The sequence below is a fragment of the Macaca thibetana genome, chromosome 9 (assembly GCF_024542745.1).
Source record: "Macaca thibetana thibetana isolate TM-01 chromosome 9, ASM2454274v1, whole genome shotgun sequence".
Lineage (NCBI taxonomy): Eukaryota > Metazoa > Chordata > Mammalia > Primates > Cercopithecidae > Macaca > Macaca thibetana.
This window is the reverse complement of record NC_065586.1, coordinates 10,373,613-10,385,665: the sequence shown is the minus strand read 5'-3', so window position 1 is coordinate 10,385,665 and position 12,053 is coordinate 10,373,613. Positions and strand designations below refer to the sequence as shown.

General features: G+C 35.7%; 1 protein-coding gene across 1 annotated transcript in view; it reads right to left on the bottom strand.

Moving 5' to 3' along the window:
* Positions 1-5,995, bottom strand: part of CELF2 (CUGBP Elav-like family member 2) — an 866,203-nt gene extending 860,208 nt beyond the window's left edge. Inside the window, exon 1 of the mRNA XM_050802681.1 lies at positions 5,912-5,995. The gene's annotated coding sequence lies outside the window, so the exon portion shown is untranslated. The remainder of the gene's footprint in view (positions 1-5,911) is intronic.
* Between the last annotated feature and the right edge of the window lie 6,058 nt (positions 5,996-12,053).

Below are 12,053 nucleotides of genomic sequence, written 5' to 3'. Positions count from 1 at the left end.
CAGACAAGAGCAGAGCTTTCAATAGAATGTTTAAACAAGTAGGATGAAGATTCTGAAGGATTTCTTTGAGGAATTGTAACAGGAGATGGAACATGGCTTTACCAGTATGATTCTAAAGACAAAGTACAACCAAAGCAATGGCTACCAAGAGGTGAAAGTGGTCCAATTAAAGCAAAAGCAGACCACTCAAGAGCAAAGGTCATGGCAACAGTGTTTTGGGGATGCTCAAGGCATTTTGCTTGTTGACTTTGTGGAGGACCAAAGAAAGATAGTATCTGTTTATTGTATAAGAGTGTTTTGAGAATGCCAAACCTTTATCATAGAGTCCTTCACCAAAACAATGCTCCTGCTTACGTAAGCCTCTCAAACAAGGGCAATTTTGTAAGAGTTTCATTGGAAAATCATTAGGCATCTGCCTTACATTCCTGATTTGTCTCTTTCTGCCTTTTTGTTTTCTAATCCTAAAAATTATTTAAAGGATACCATTTTTTCCTTCAGTTAATAGTGTAAAAAATGTTGCATTGCCATAAGTTAAATTCTCAGGATTCCCAGTTCTTTAGAGATAAACTAAGTGGCTGGTATCATTGCGTATAAAAGTCTCTTGACTTTGATGGCGCTTATGTTGAGAAATAAAGTTTACATTTTTTTTATTTTTAACTTTTAATTCCATTTTTCCATGACCTTCTTGAAGTCCCCTTGAACATTTAGGAATACATTTCACAAAAATAGTGAAATACATGTGTACCAAAAACTACAATCCATTGCTTAGAGAAATTAAAGAACTACATAAATGAAGAACAACTGAATAATTGTTTATAGATGGAAGACTCAATAGAGTTAAAATGTCAATTTTACAAATTGAATTTATATTCAATGCAATTCTAATAAAAATGTCACCAGAATTTTTACTGGGGTAAATATTTACAAGCAAATTCTAAAATTTATATAAAAATGAGAACTTAGAAGACCCAAAGCAATTTTTAAAAAGAGCAAATTGGAGAATATACAGTATCTGTTTCCAAGACTTACTATAAAACTAATCAATATGGTGTGGAATTAGTGAAAGAATAAATGTATAAATCCATGGGACGGATCCCAGAAAATGACCAACACATCTACTGTCAAGTGATTTTTGGCAAATAAACTAAGGTAATTAAATGAGGGTAAAGAATAGTCTTTTTAGTAATGGTGCTGAAGCAACTGGCTCTCCATATGACAAAAAAAAATTGAACCCTGGTTTTTATTTCATACTAAACATAAACATTAGCTCAAAATGCACCATAGAACTGTGAGTGAACATAGAAATTATAAAATTTATAGAGAAGCACTCAGGAGAAAAATCTTAGCATTTCCACTTTGTCCACACAAAAAGTATGAACCATGAAATAAATTTTTATGCTGGTATGTGGTACATTGGTAACTTGAATTAATTCAAATGAAAAAATGTTGTGCTTTGAAAAGACACCAATAAAAATAATAGGAAAGTCACGTACTGGGAGGAAAGGTTTTCCACACACATATCTGAAAAGAGGTGTCTATCCAGGAGAAAATAAAACTCCTACAACTCAATATTAAGATGACACATGGAACCCAATAAAAATTGGACAAAATATTAGAACAGATACTTTACCATAAGCCAATGTGTACATGAAAAGATGCCCCACATCATTCAATTTCAGGGAAGATTTATTAAAACCACAGTGAGTTAATACTACATACCCACTGGAATGGCTAACATTGAAAAGATTGGCAATACACAAAATGTTGGCGAAGATATCCAGCAACTGGAATTCTCCAACATTGCAGGAGAAAGCATCAAATGTTACAGCCACTTTGGAAAACTGTGGGGTTTTTTCTTATACAACATACCTCTACCATATGATCCAGCACTTTGAGCTGTTTACCTGAGAGAAACACCTATGCCTACATTAAGGCTTGCACATGAATGTTCATACAGCTTTACTTATAATGGTTCCCAAATGGAAAGTACCCAAGTATTCATCCACAGGTGAACAGATGAACAAACTTTTGCTTATTTATATAGTGAAATACTACACAGCAATAAAAAATCTACTGATGTATGCAACAGCATGTATGAATCAGAAAGTCAGTATGCAAAATGAAAAAGCCAGACATAAAATCCATACTGCATAATTCCATTTATATGACATTTTATAAAATGTAAATTAACCTATAGTGACAGAATGCACATCTGAAGGCCTGTGTGAAGGCCAGGTGTGGAGGCAAGAGTCACAGTGACACAAGAAACTTTTGTATGAATGGAAATTCTCTGCAGCTTGATTCTTGTGACTTCACAGGTGTATAAATCAATGAAAGCTCATCAGATTGCTCAAGTGCTACTTTAAAAGGTACACAGAAATATCAGATTATGCAATGTTGTTTAAGGGGAAAGACATTCTTTTTTTCTTGGATCACATGTAAGAAGCATTTGAACAGCTGCTAGAACAGCATTCTCAACGTACACGTACTATTCTGTTGCAATTTTCCTCTACAGTCTTGGGGGCATTAACATGATAATGAAGAGAGCCGAAGGTATAAAACCATGGGGCAGGTATAAGCAAACATCGATTCAACACGAATGCAGAGGTTAAGACTTAGAGCTTGTTAGCTGGTAATTGTCTTGTATTTTGTTTAAACCGCAGGTGGACAAGCCCGCCATAACCATACCTTTTCCTTAAAAGCTACCCATCTTCTACTAGGATGGAATAAAAGAATTATAGTGTTGGATGAGGTCATTTCCTCTGTGTAAAGATGAGGAGGACAGAGGTCTAAGTAGATTACGAATGACAAAGGCAGTGGGTGATGAGAAATGGGACTTGATACCTCTTGATACCTCTTCAGCACTTCCTGCCCATTTTTATTTTACAGTAAAAACACACAAAAATTACAGCTGTTAAGACTACTTATATCAATAAGATTTCTTTTTTTTAAAAAAACACAGGAAATGGAAAACATGTGTGGCTATAGGTAAAGAATTGAAGCAAATGAGAGAAGCAAACATTATGCCAGCTCCAGATACTCAGAAATAAAGTTACAACTTTTTTTGATCCCAATAGCCTGACACAATGCTAAGGTCATCATAGACTAATCAATCAAATTACATTTTCTAGTCTACCTGCTGCATTTCTTACTACATTGTAATTCCCCTGATGACCAAGACATGGCTTTTTTGTTTTTCTTGTTCCCTACAGATTCTGACATACTTCCTGTCACATAGTTGATCCTCAGTAAACATTTATAATAAATTGAGCAAATGTCAAATGTCATATTTTTAGGGAGCAATCCATATACTTTCATGTTGCCTTTAATGTTTATTCTGGCGTCATATATATTTTTGTCCATATGTCTGTGTGTAAAATAACAATGTGTATTCTCGTCATAAGGTATTTTCTATTTCAACACCTGTGCAAGTAGAAGGTGAAAATCCTTCCCAAATGCCGCAAGAGCTCATGGCAAATGCAGAACTATTGTTAAGGAAAATTTCTCCTGAGACTGTAATGTCATAGCACTTCAGTGAGGAAAGAAGAAAAGACATACTGATATTATGTACACTTAGGTAAAAGGATCTGGGGGTATTCCTGACTCTATCTATTGAAAAAACAGGGTAAAATCTAACTAACATAATTTCAGTGTTATTCAATATTTTATTAATGGGGGAAGCATCATTTTAACTTTAGCAATATATAGTATTATGGACTGATTACTATTTCAAATGACAGAGTCCTACAGTGAAACCCCTAATTTTACATTGCGCTCTGCAAAAGATGATGGCAGTTCTTCACATTTAATGGTGTTGCTGGCTCGGAATCTTGTTAACACTCATAGTCTGAGAGGTTGTGCTTATCCTTTCTTATGTTAAGCCAGAAAGAAAAATTTTCAAAGATCTGTTGGCCTTTATTTTTCATGTACGGGATTTTGGTCAATTAGAAAATTACAAAGAAGAGGCACCCCAATTTGGAAATTTGAGAATTTAATAGAATGGTAAAATTATAAAGAAATAATTTTTTCCCATAATAGAAAAACACAAGTGCTGTGGTTTGACTTGCATTTAGCTCTTTGTAGCTATTTCTAGTCACTGATTCTATGGAAAGTCGCTAAGGAGTTAGTTGCTTGTTACTGGGCAACAATTTATTCCAATTATAACGGAAATGTTGCTAATAGACAGTTACTGGTGGATAAGAACAGACTTTAAAAATGAACTATTAAATCCACAGCATTTTCTCTTGTTGTAAAGAGGCAGAAATTATTCTAACAATTGACACTTTGTAATGTTCTAAGGTCTTTTTAGACATTTCAAGAGCTCTGGGGGCACCGGTGAGGACCCAGGGGCATGGCATGTTCAGAGCTGTTAAATGTAGAGTGACACAATTAGATAGAATAGCTACAGAGACCGGAGACCAAATGTTACCAGCGTATGGAATGCCACTTTCTCTATAAGATGCAAATGGCATACAACCTTCAAAATCCATAGGAGTTTTTTTGTTTTTGATTTTGTTTTTTTTTTAGAAAAAGTTTTAATGGACATTCGGTAACTACATTCTGTTTTTGACCACTTTCCCATTACATTTCTAGTGATCTATTCAAAATCAAAAGACAAAAAATAAAAAAATAAAAACTACACCAGTTTACAAAGAACAATGGTGGGACAGCAAAATCTATTCCTTGCTGTTTCACATGTGGTTTTAAAGAAAACAAACAACCGAACAAACAGAGAAAATTGTAGTTCCTAAGTTTCTTGACCCAAATCCAAGCAGACTCATTGACAAGCCTAAACCTCTCCATGTGTCTTCCTCCTTCTGAGGCTAAAATATGGATAAGCTCAAAGTTTGACACATGGATCTATTTTCAAATGACATGTTTGGTGTACGAAAAAAGAGATGTCTATGTGTTTTTTCCTTCTTTATAATATTAAGATGTGATATAAAATATACTAGCCAGAGCTGCATTTTTCATATGAGCAAAAGTTACAAGCAGAGAAGGAACGGAAGTTCGTCTATTGTAGGATATGTAACCTTGAGAACTTCATCTTATAGCCAACAGTCACACACTCTGAAATGTCTTAAGTGATCTGGTCAGTGCTAAAGGTAGTAAGAAAATCTGGTTGCTGCAAATTTACACTATCTAATTTCAGTTATTCCCCCACCACAGAGTAACAGGCAAGCACCTTCTCAGCAGCAGTTCCAGGCAGAGTATACACAGAAATACTTGTTGAATTTAATTGGGTTGAATTAAAATTTGTCCTTTTGAAGAATAAAGTTGGCACCGCAAGTACAAGGTCTGCAAATGATGTAGGTTCTTCTTAGTTGGCCGTCTAATGAACTCCTGACTAGTTACACATGAAAGGGATTCAAATGACTTTACTGAGCACTCATTTTAGTCTGTTTCATTATCTGAACTAAGGAAGTCTAGGACAATTAGCGTTCCTTAAAAAAAAAAGTTTCATCATTGCACTTCCTGTTTGATGAGTAAACAGCAAACCCCTTATGGTCTGCAAGGTACCTATTAAAACCTGTCACATCCCTGGAAGGGAGTAACTTGGAGAAAGTCAAGAAATCTTTCTGACAGGACACCGCAACTCCAAACAATCAACAACTCATTGTCATAGTGCGACAATCTCAGCCCTGTTGCAACTGGGCAAATAGTCCCTTTGCAGAGAGAAGCATCATCGGGGTAGACAGGAATGCTGTTATTAACCATTAGAAGTATGACACGAAGGTCGTACATCAGGCTATTACACCTTTTCATTACATGCTAACCCCTCCCGGCAGGGAAGCCACGCTTATGACTGCCTTAGACAGACAAAGCCTTCAGCTCTTTAAAAAAAGAAAAAGCAAAAAAAAAAAAAAAAAAAAAAAAAAAAAGATGAAAAAAATTAAACTCGTTTTCTTACCAGCACGTTGCAGCACCAACTCGCTCACAGGAATGTTGCCTTTTACAGGTTTCTCTTTTAATTATCCTAGAAGCAGGGAAAAAAAAAAAAAATCAAAAAAAAAAAAAAAAAAAAGGCAAAGAAGAAGCAGGGTGGTTAAATTAGCGTGCTGGAATCTTTTCAGTTTGTCGCAGAGTAGAAAAATAAAAAAAGGAAAAAAAAGGCTCAGTAATTTAAATTTGCTCTCAGTTCAGGCTGCAATGCTGGGTCCCGCCCCTTCTTCCGGCTGGGTTCCACTACCTGTAAGGCTGGAACTGACAGCCACTGTGCAAACAAAAAAAGGCAACAAGCATGCTGGGACCATTCTGTCTGCTGTTTGGGTCTCACTTGCCCTGACAACTAAAAATCATCAGTGGAAAGGTATTCTACATTTCTTATTTGAGGTATCTTATTTGAGGCATTTGCATGTAATTCCCATTCATTTTAATTGATACACCATAGTACATGATATTGTGGTTTGATTACTGTTTGGGGTGTTATTTTTCTTTTTCTAAACGTCTTTAATAATAATTATTAATACTATTTTTACTATGACTGTTTAGTGACATCTTGTGCATTTCTTACCGTTCCTGTCTCCTGCTCCAAAACACATTCCCTCCTGTCTTTTCCTTTAATTCCTAAACATTGAAATTTCTAGGAATATAGAGATGGAAATACTAAGATTACTAAGGTTTCCACTTCTCCTCTGACTCTTTTTTTGGGGATGGTGGGAGGGCTACAGGGAGGTGCATCATACTAAGAATGATTTAAGGGACAGAGGGCCCAGGATGAAGGTTCCCATCAACCCCAGAAACTTCTAGGAAGGATGAAATATTCAAATTAAAAAGTCTCCACAACTAAATGCAAGAAGTTTATTTTCATATTTATGTCCTGTGCAAATAATTAAAAATAATGGAAATAAACTTGGTCTCCATTGACAATTTTACCTAAGGTGTCTCCTATAGAAAACCACTTTAATTTTAGCAACAAAAACCTGTTACTTAATGTGCAGCATATTGCAAGCGTGTAACAGAGGATTATGAAAGAGAATAAACCCCATCCTTCTTCTGTCAGGATGTAAATTGCTTATGCAGAATTTTCAACAAGTTGTGTGTGTGTGTGTGTGTGTGTGTGTGTGTGTGTGTGTATTGTTCTTTTCTAAATGCTCTTTTCAGACAAGGGTGTTAGCGACTACTTCGGTATTAAAGCTATCGGAAGACTGCATGTAGTAGGGAACCTCTATATATTTCCCTCTTGATCTGAAGCACTGCTTTTATAAGGGTTTATGGTACTGGTGCTCCTATTCAAGTCTGGATTTTTCTCTGATCATCCTACTATCCTAACTTGAGAGTACCCTGCTGACTGATCTGTCATGTCCCATAGCTGGGGGTGGGTTGCTAAAGAGTAAAATATATAATTGTACACAGCTCTTCACTGGTGGCCAAAGACACAGAAGAGGGTTACTCTTGACAACGTGACTGTGCTTAATCTACTTTTTAAAATAAACTATTATTTACCTCTTATCCCTACCTCAAGCCGTTTAAATGGATTTCACCATTTCTGCACAACTTGTAGACTCTCTTAAATTCAAGGACACACTGCTTTAATGCATTACACTTTTAAAAATCAGACTTTCAAAAGATAAATGATTAACAATGTAAGTTAAATAAATATGAGTTCACTTTTTAAATTGGTAAAAATTTAGCTGTCAAATATTTGTTCTGTCATTTGAGGTCTCATCAGAAAACGAAACCAATTAAAAATGGAAAGGTCTGAGGATGCACAGAGTGAAACTCCATCTTTGTCTTGTATGATAACCTTTACCAAGATGATTTCTATGACTGTCAGCAATGAATGCCTTTGCTCACTTCCTACTAACAGCTGTAGCATAGAAAAAAAAGGGCAGGTCAAGTACTCAAGTAGCCATGTTAACTTCCCAAATAGTTAGGCAATCAGCTTTAATGAAACAGTGGTAAATTACATCAATGTGCTAATTATAGGATTTTGTCACAGCATAAGATGCAATGAAACAACCCATGCCTTGGCTTGGAAAGTGCTATGCATAGATTATTTCAAAGGATTTAATTGAAGAGAGATTTTATTTTCCTGAAGCATTCTACAGTTAAGTGGCATTCTTTCAATCCTTTCTCTTTTAAGACTAGTTCTAGACAAAAAAAAGAAAAAAAGAAAAAAAAACTGAAAATAATGACTTAAAAAGTATCTTATTACAAATATGACTAATTTACCAATATTAGTTACTTTGGTATAACTGTGAACATAACATATTTAGAACACGTTAGAGAATATCAAAATATCCAGAGTGGCATATGCTGGTTTAAATTCTGAATGTCTATTTTAAATGAAGAAATAATACTTTTACGTTCTTCAATGCTTATTGAGTTCAGTTAGAAAAATACTAATTTTTTAAGAGACAGAGTCTCATTCTGTTGCCCAGGCTGGACTGCAGTGACATGATAAGGGCTCACTGCAGCCTCAAAATCCTGGGCTCAGGCCTTCTGAGTAGCTGGGGCTACAGGTGAACATCGCCATGCTTGCTAATTCTTTATTTCGTTTTTTTGTTGAGATAGGCGCCTATGATGCCCAGGCAGGTCTCAAACTACTGGTCGCAAGATAACTTCCTGTCTCAGCTTCCCATAGTGCTGGGATTATGGGAGAATGTCAATTGTAATTAAAATAAAATAATCCTGACATTAAATTTCAGAGAAGGAACATTTTTGTTTGGCTAATGTCAACTAGGTTTTAGCAAATGTGTGAGACACGTGATTCCACTAGATAATCAACCTATCATTTCAGAGAATTTTACTTGGTGCTGGATTAATATATTGCATATCTCACAGTCATACTGGAAAAAAAAAATCCACTTCAAAAATAAATATCCCATTAAATTGTTAGGGAATTCTGTGTAGTGATACACAGTTAGGTGGCTTTCCAATCATGGAAATGTGTTTTCAAGAAATACACTGAACAAGTTTCCTGGAGATATATTTTAAAGAACTTCTTGGAATTGGCATACCGCCATATACTATTTAAATGTTCACGCTCAGAGAAAATGTGAAGGTGGGAAATGCTAATTCATCTTTTAAAAGCTGTATCAAATTAATACATTTTAATCTTTCCAGTTATAACTGACAATTAAATATCATTTTCAAACTTCTTGCATATATTAAAATTATTACTTTTTGGTAAATGTATTCCTCATTCTGAGTCAACTGTTTTCAGTGTGATTTTACTGTTTTGTCTTTTGGGCAGTATAATACTGTCTAATAAATCGTATGTTGTGGCCGTGATGTCTTATTGACAATAACTAATGTATAGTTTTCCATTTTAATGGAATTTGGGAAGATTGTTTGCTTATGTTGTACCACTTAGCTATCATAATTAACCCCTTTATATCTGAATATTCAGAAAGTATTTTCTCAGTGCTGCCATAAAAGTGGTCTTCTACTCGTGTTTGGAACCATGTCCTCATCATTGAATCAACTGAAGTTTATGAAAAGAAGTTTAATTTGACTTTTAAAACATACACAGACACAGAATTCATTATTTTAAGGAGATGTTCACAATAATTTCTTTGTGCCCACATAGGCATAGAATGGTGGATGATTTCATCTGGATATTTAGATCACAAAGAGATCAAGACAGACACTGATATTTGACCCAGGATAGAAGAAAGGCCATGAGGAGGCCTTAGACCTCAGCAAACCATTTCCATCTTACTGCCATATTCTTACATGAACAGGAAAGCACACCACAGATGAACCATGCTTTTCGACGAAATTCAACTCCGAAATACACGGTAGCTCATGTGCGAACGGCCCACACGGAGAATCAATGTTCCTGTACCTTTGGTGCTGGGTCTATGTGATACCTGAAGTTTCATGGCATTTTATTAATTTCTATTTGAAAACTAAAAGTGCACCCTGCTCTGCTAAAAGGCACAGAAAACATACAGAATGTAAACTGAGAACATGGCATGCCACAGAAAATATAAACAGAAAACCCTGACTTAGACAGACATGTAAAAACTAGAGCATTTTACAAAAACTAGAGCATTTTACAGACATGCCCACTACCTGGCCAAACTGGATTCAAGAATTTGGAAGCGCATATTGGAAATAAGCGAGGTTTCCTTACAAGTCAGTTGATGAGATATCTGACTTCGAGAATGTTTAAGCAAATATGAAAGCTCAAGGAATTGCAATATTGAGGTAAGAAAAGCACAGCACAGGGGTGATGAGATGGGATCAGCAGAACACATTCAGCGTTCAGAGAAGGGGGTGATTTCTCACTTGGATAACAAAGTGGAGAGCAGTACACTCTCTGTGGGAGATGGGAAGGGGGTTGCCGATTGGGAGTAGTGAGTGATGAGGTCAGTTTGTAACAAATCCATTGGACAACTCTGTTGGACAAAGTGGAGGAGATGGGGGTATCTGGGTCCAGCATTCAGAGAAGTTATCTGTGGAGAAGCAATGATGATCAGTCATGGGTGTACAACAGAAACCACAGAATAATGAGCTCTTCAAGAGAGCATCAAGAAACAGAAAGAGCAGAATGCCAGGAACAGCAAAAGGAAGCTCAAGTGAGAGATTAAGTGACTTAAGAGGTAAAAAGACATGTGGAACAAAGTGAGATCAAAGAATTCAAGCAAAAATGATCCGGGCTAGACCAGGGCATCAAATGCTGCACAGTTTTCAAATATGTATGATCTGGCCTGGAATAGAATGGAAAATATCATTAGGAATTAACTAGTAGAAAGCTATTACTGAAGTGATTTTTATTGGAATGGTAGGGGCAGTTGCCAGATAGCACTGGTGAAAATGTGAATTGTGAAAGGCAAAATGTCATGGCATTAATCACCACACAATTAAATGTAATAAGGACTTATTAACGATATTATTGTGGTCCTATCCGGCCATGTAGTTTAATTTAGGTTTTACATAGGTAGTCAGAGATTCAGAACACACTTCTAGGTTCCTATCTTAAAAGCGTTGACAATCTGTTTGGAAAGTGTACAATTGCATTGTAGATTTCATATGACAAACCATTCTATTTCATACAGAGAACACTGTGATATGATAGATAAGACAACATGCATACCTGTGCATAATACATAAGTATCTCTTACCAGTGTATGGCATTCAACTTGGCAGGGACTATGTATGCATATAATTTTAAAGGAGATTTAATGGCATACCTAATAAATAGGCTGAGGAAATGCTTGCTGGATCACTAAGTAAAACAATATACATGACACTATGATGTACTTTAAACTTTCCAGGAATCAGACACATGTACATGCATGTCATCACTTCGAATGGCGACCTACGTAAATATCAATACCAGTCTGAACTGGTAATATTCTGTCCTCATTTCAGGACTTTACTTTTAGTAGGTGCTTCTGAGTTTTCTCAAATTTGAATCTTTATGAAATGATTTATAAGGAAGTATAGCCCTCCTAGCCCACATATGCTCTGCAAAATGCTCATTGACATAGCTTCTGTTTTCTGATATTGTTAGTAACGCAGAATTAAATGACTTGCTATTCTGGCATTTTAGCAAAGAAGTAGCATTTCATTCCAAAACTCAGAACTTCTTTTTATGCCATTGGTGAGAAAGTCCTTTTTAGGGCAGTTTTTTTGGTCCTAAATCATGATTTTCTGCACTTACCAGAATTTATTGAATTTCTCTCTTTTAGATCTAGAAAGAAAGTCAAGAGGAGATGATAGGTGGGGAGAGATTATATTTGAATCCTGAAAATAATCTTCCAATATTTTTCTGAAACAATGTACCACTTCCATTTATCCTAAAGCCACTTCAAATATGGGAATTGCGGGTACAGTTTTCCTGGGCACTGAGTTAATTTTATTATCCATTCAGGGGCTATATACCAGTTTGTTGCACAGTTTATTTAGACAAAGGTTCAACAGTTGATAGAATATCCTGCTAGGCCCCCTTCTGTTCTCCTTCCATTTTCTACATTACATAAACTTTCTAACATTACCATTTTTTGCTAGAGTTCAATATACACTACTGTGGGAAAAACAGAAACAAAATAGAAACAAAACTAACTTTTTGCAAGCTTGTGATTGTGAAAATACTTCAC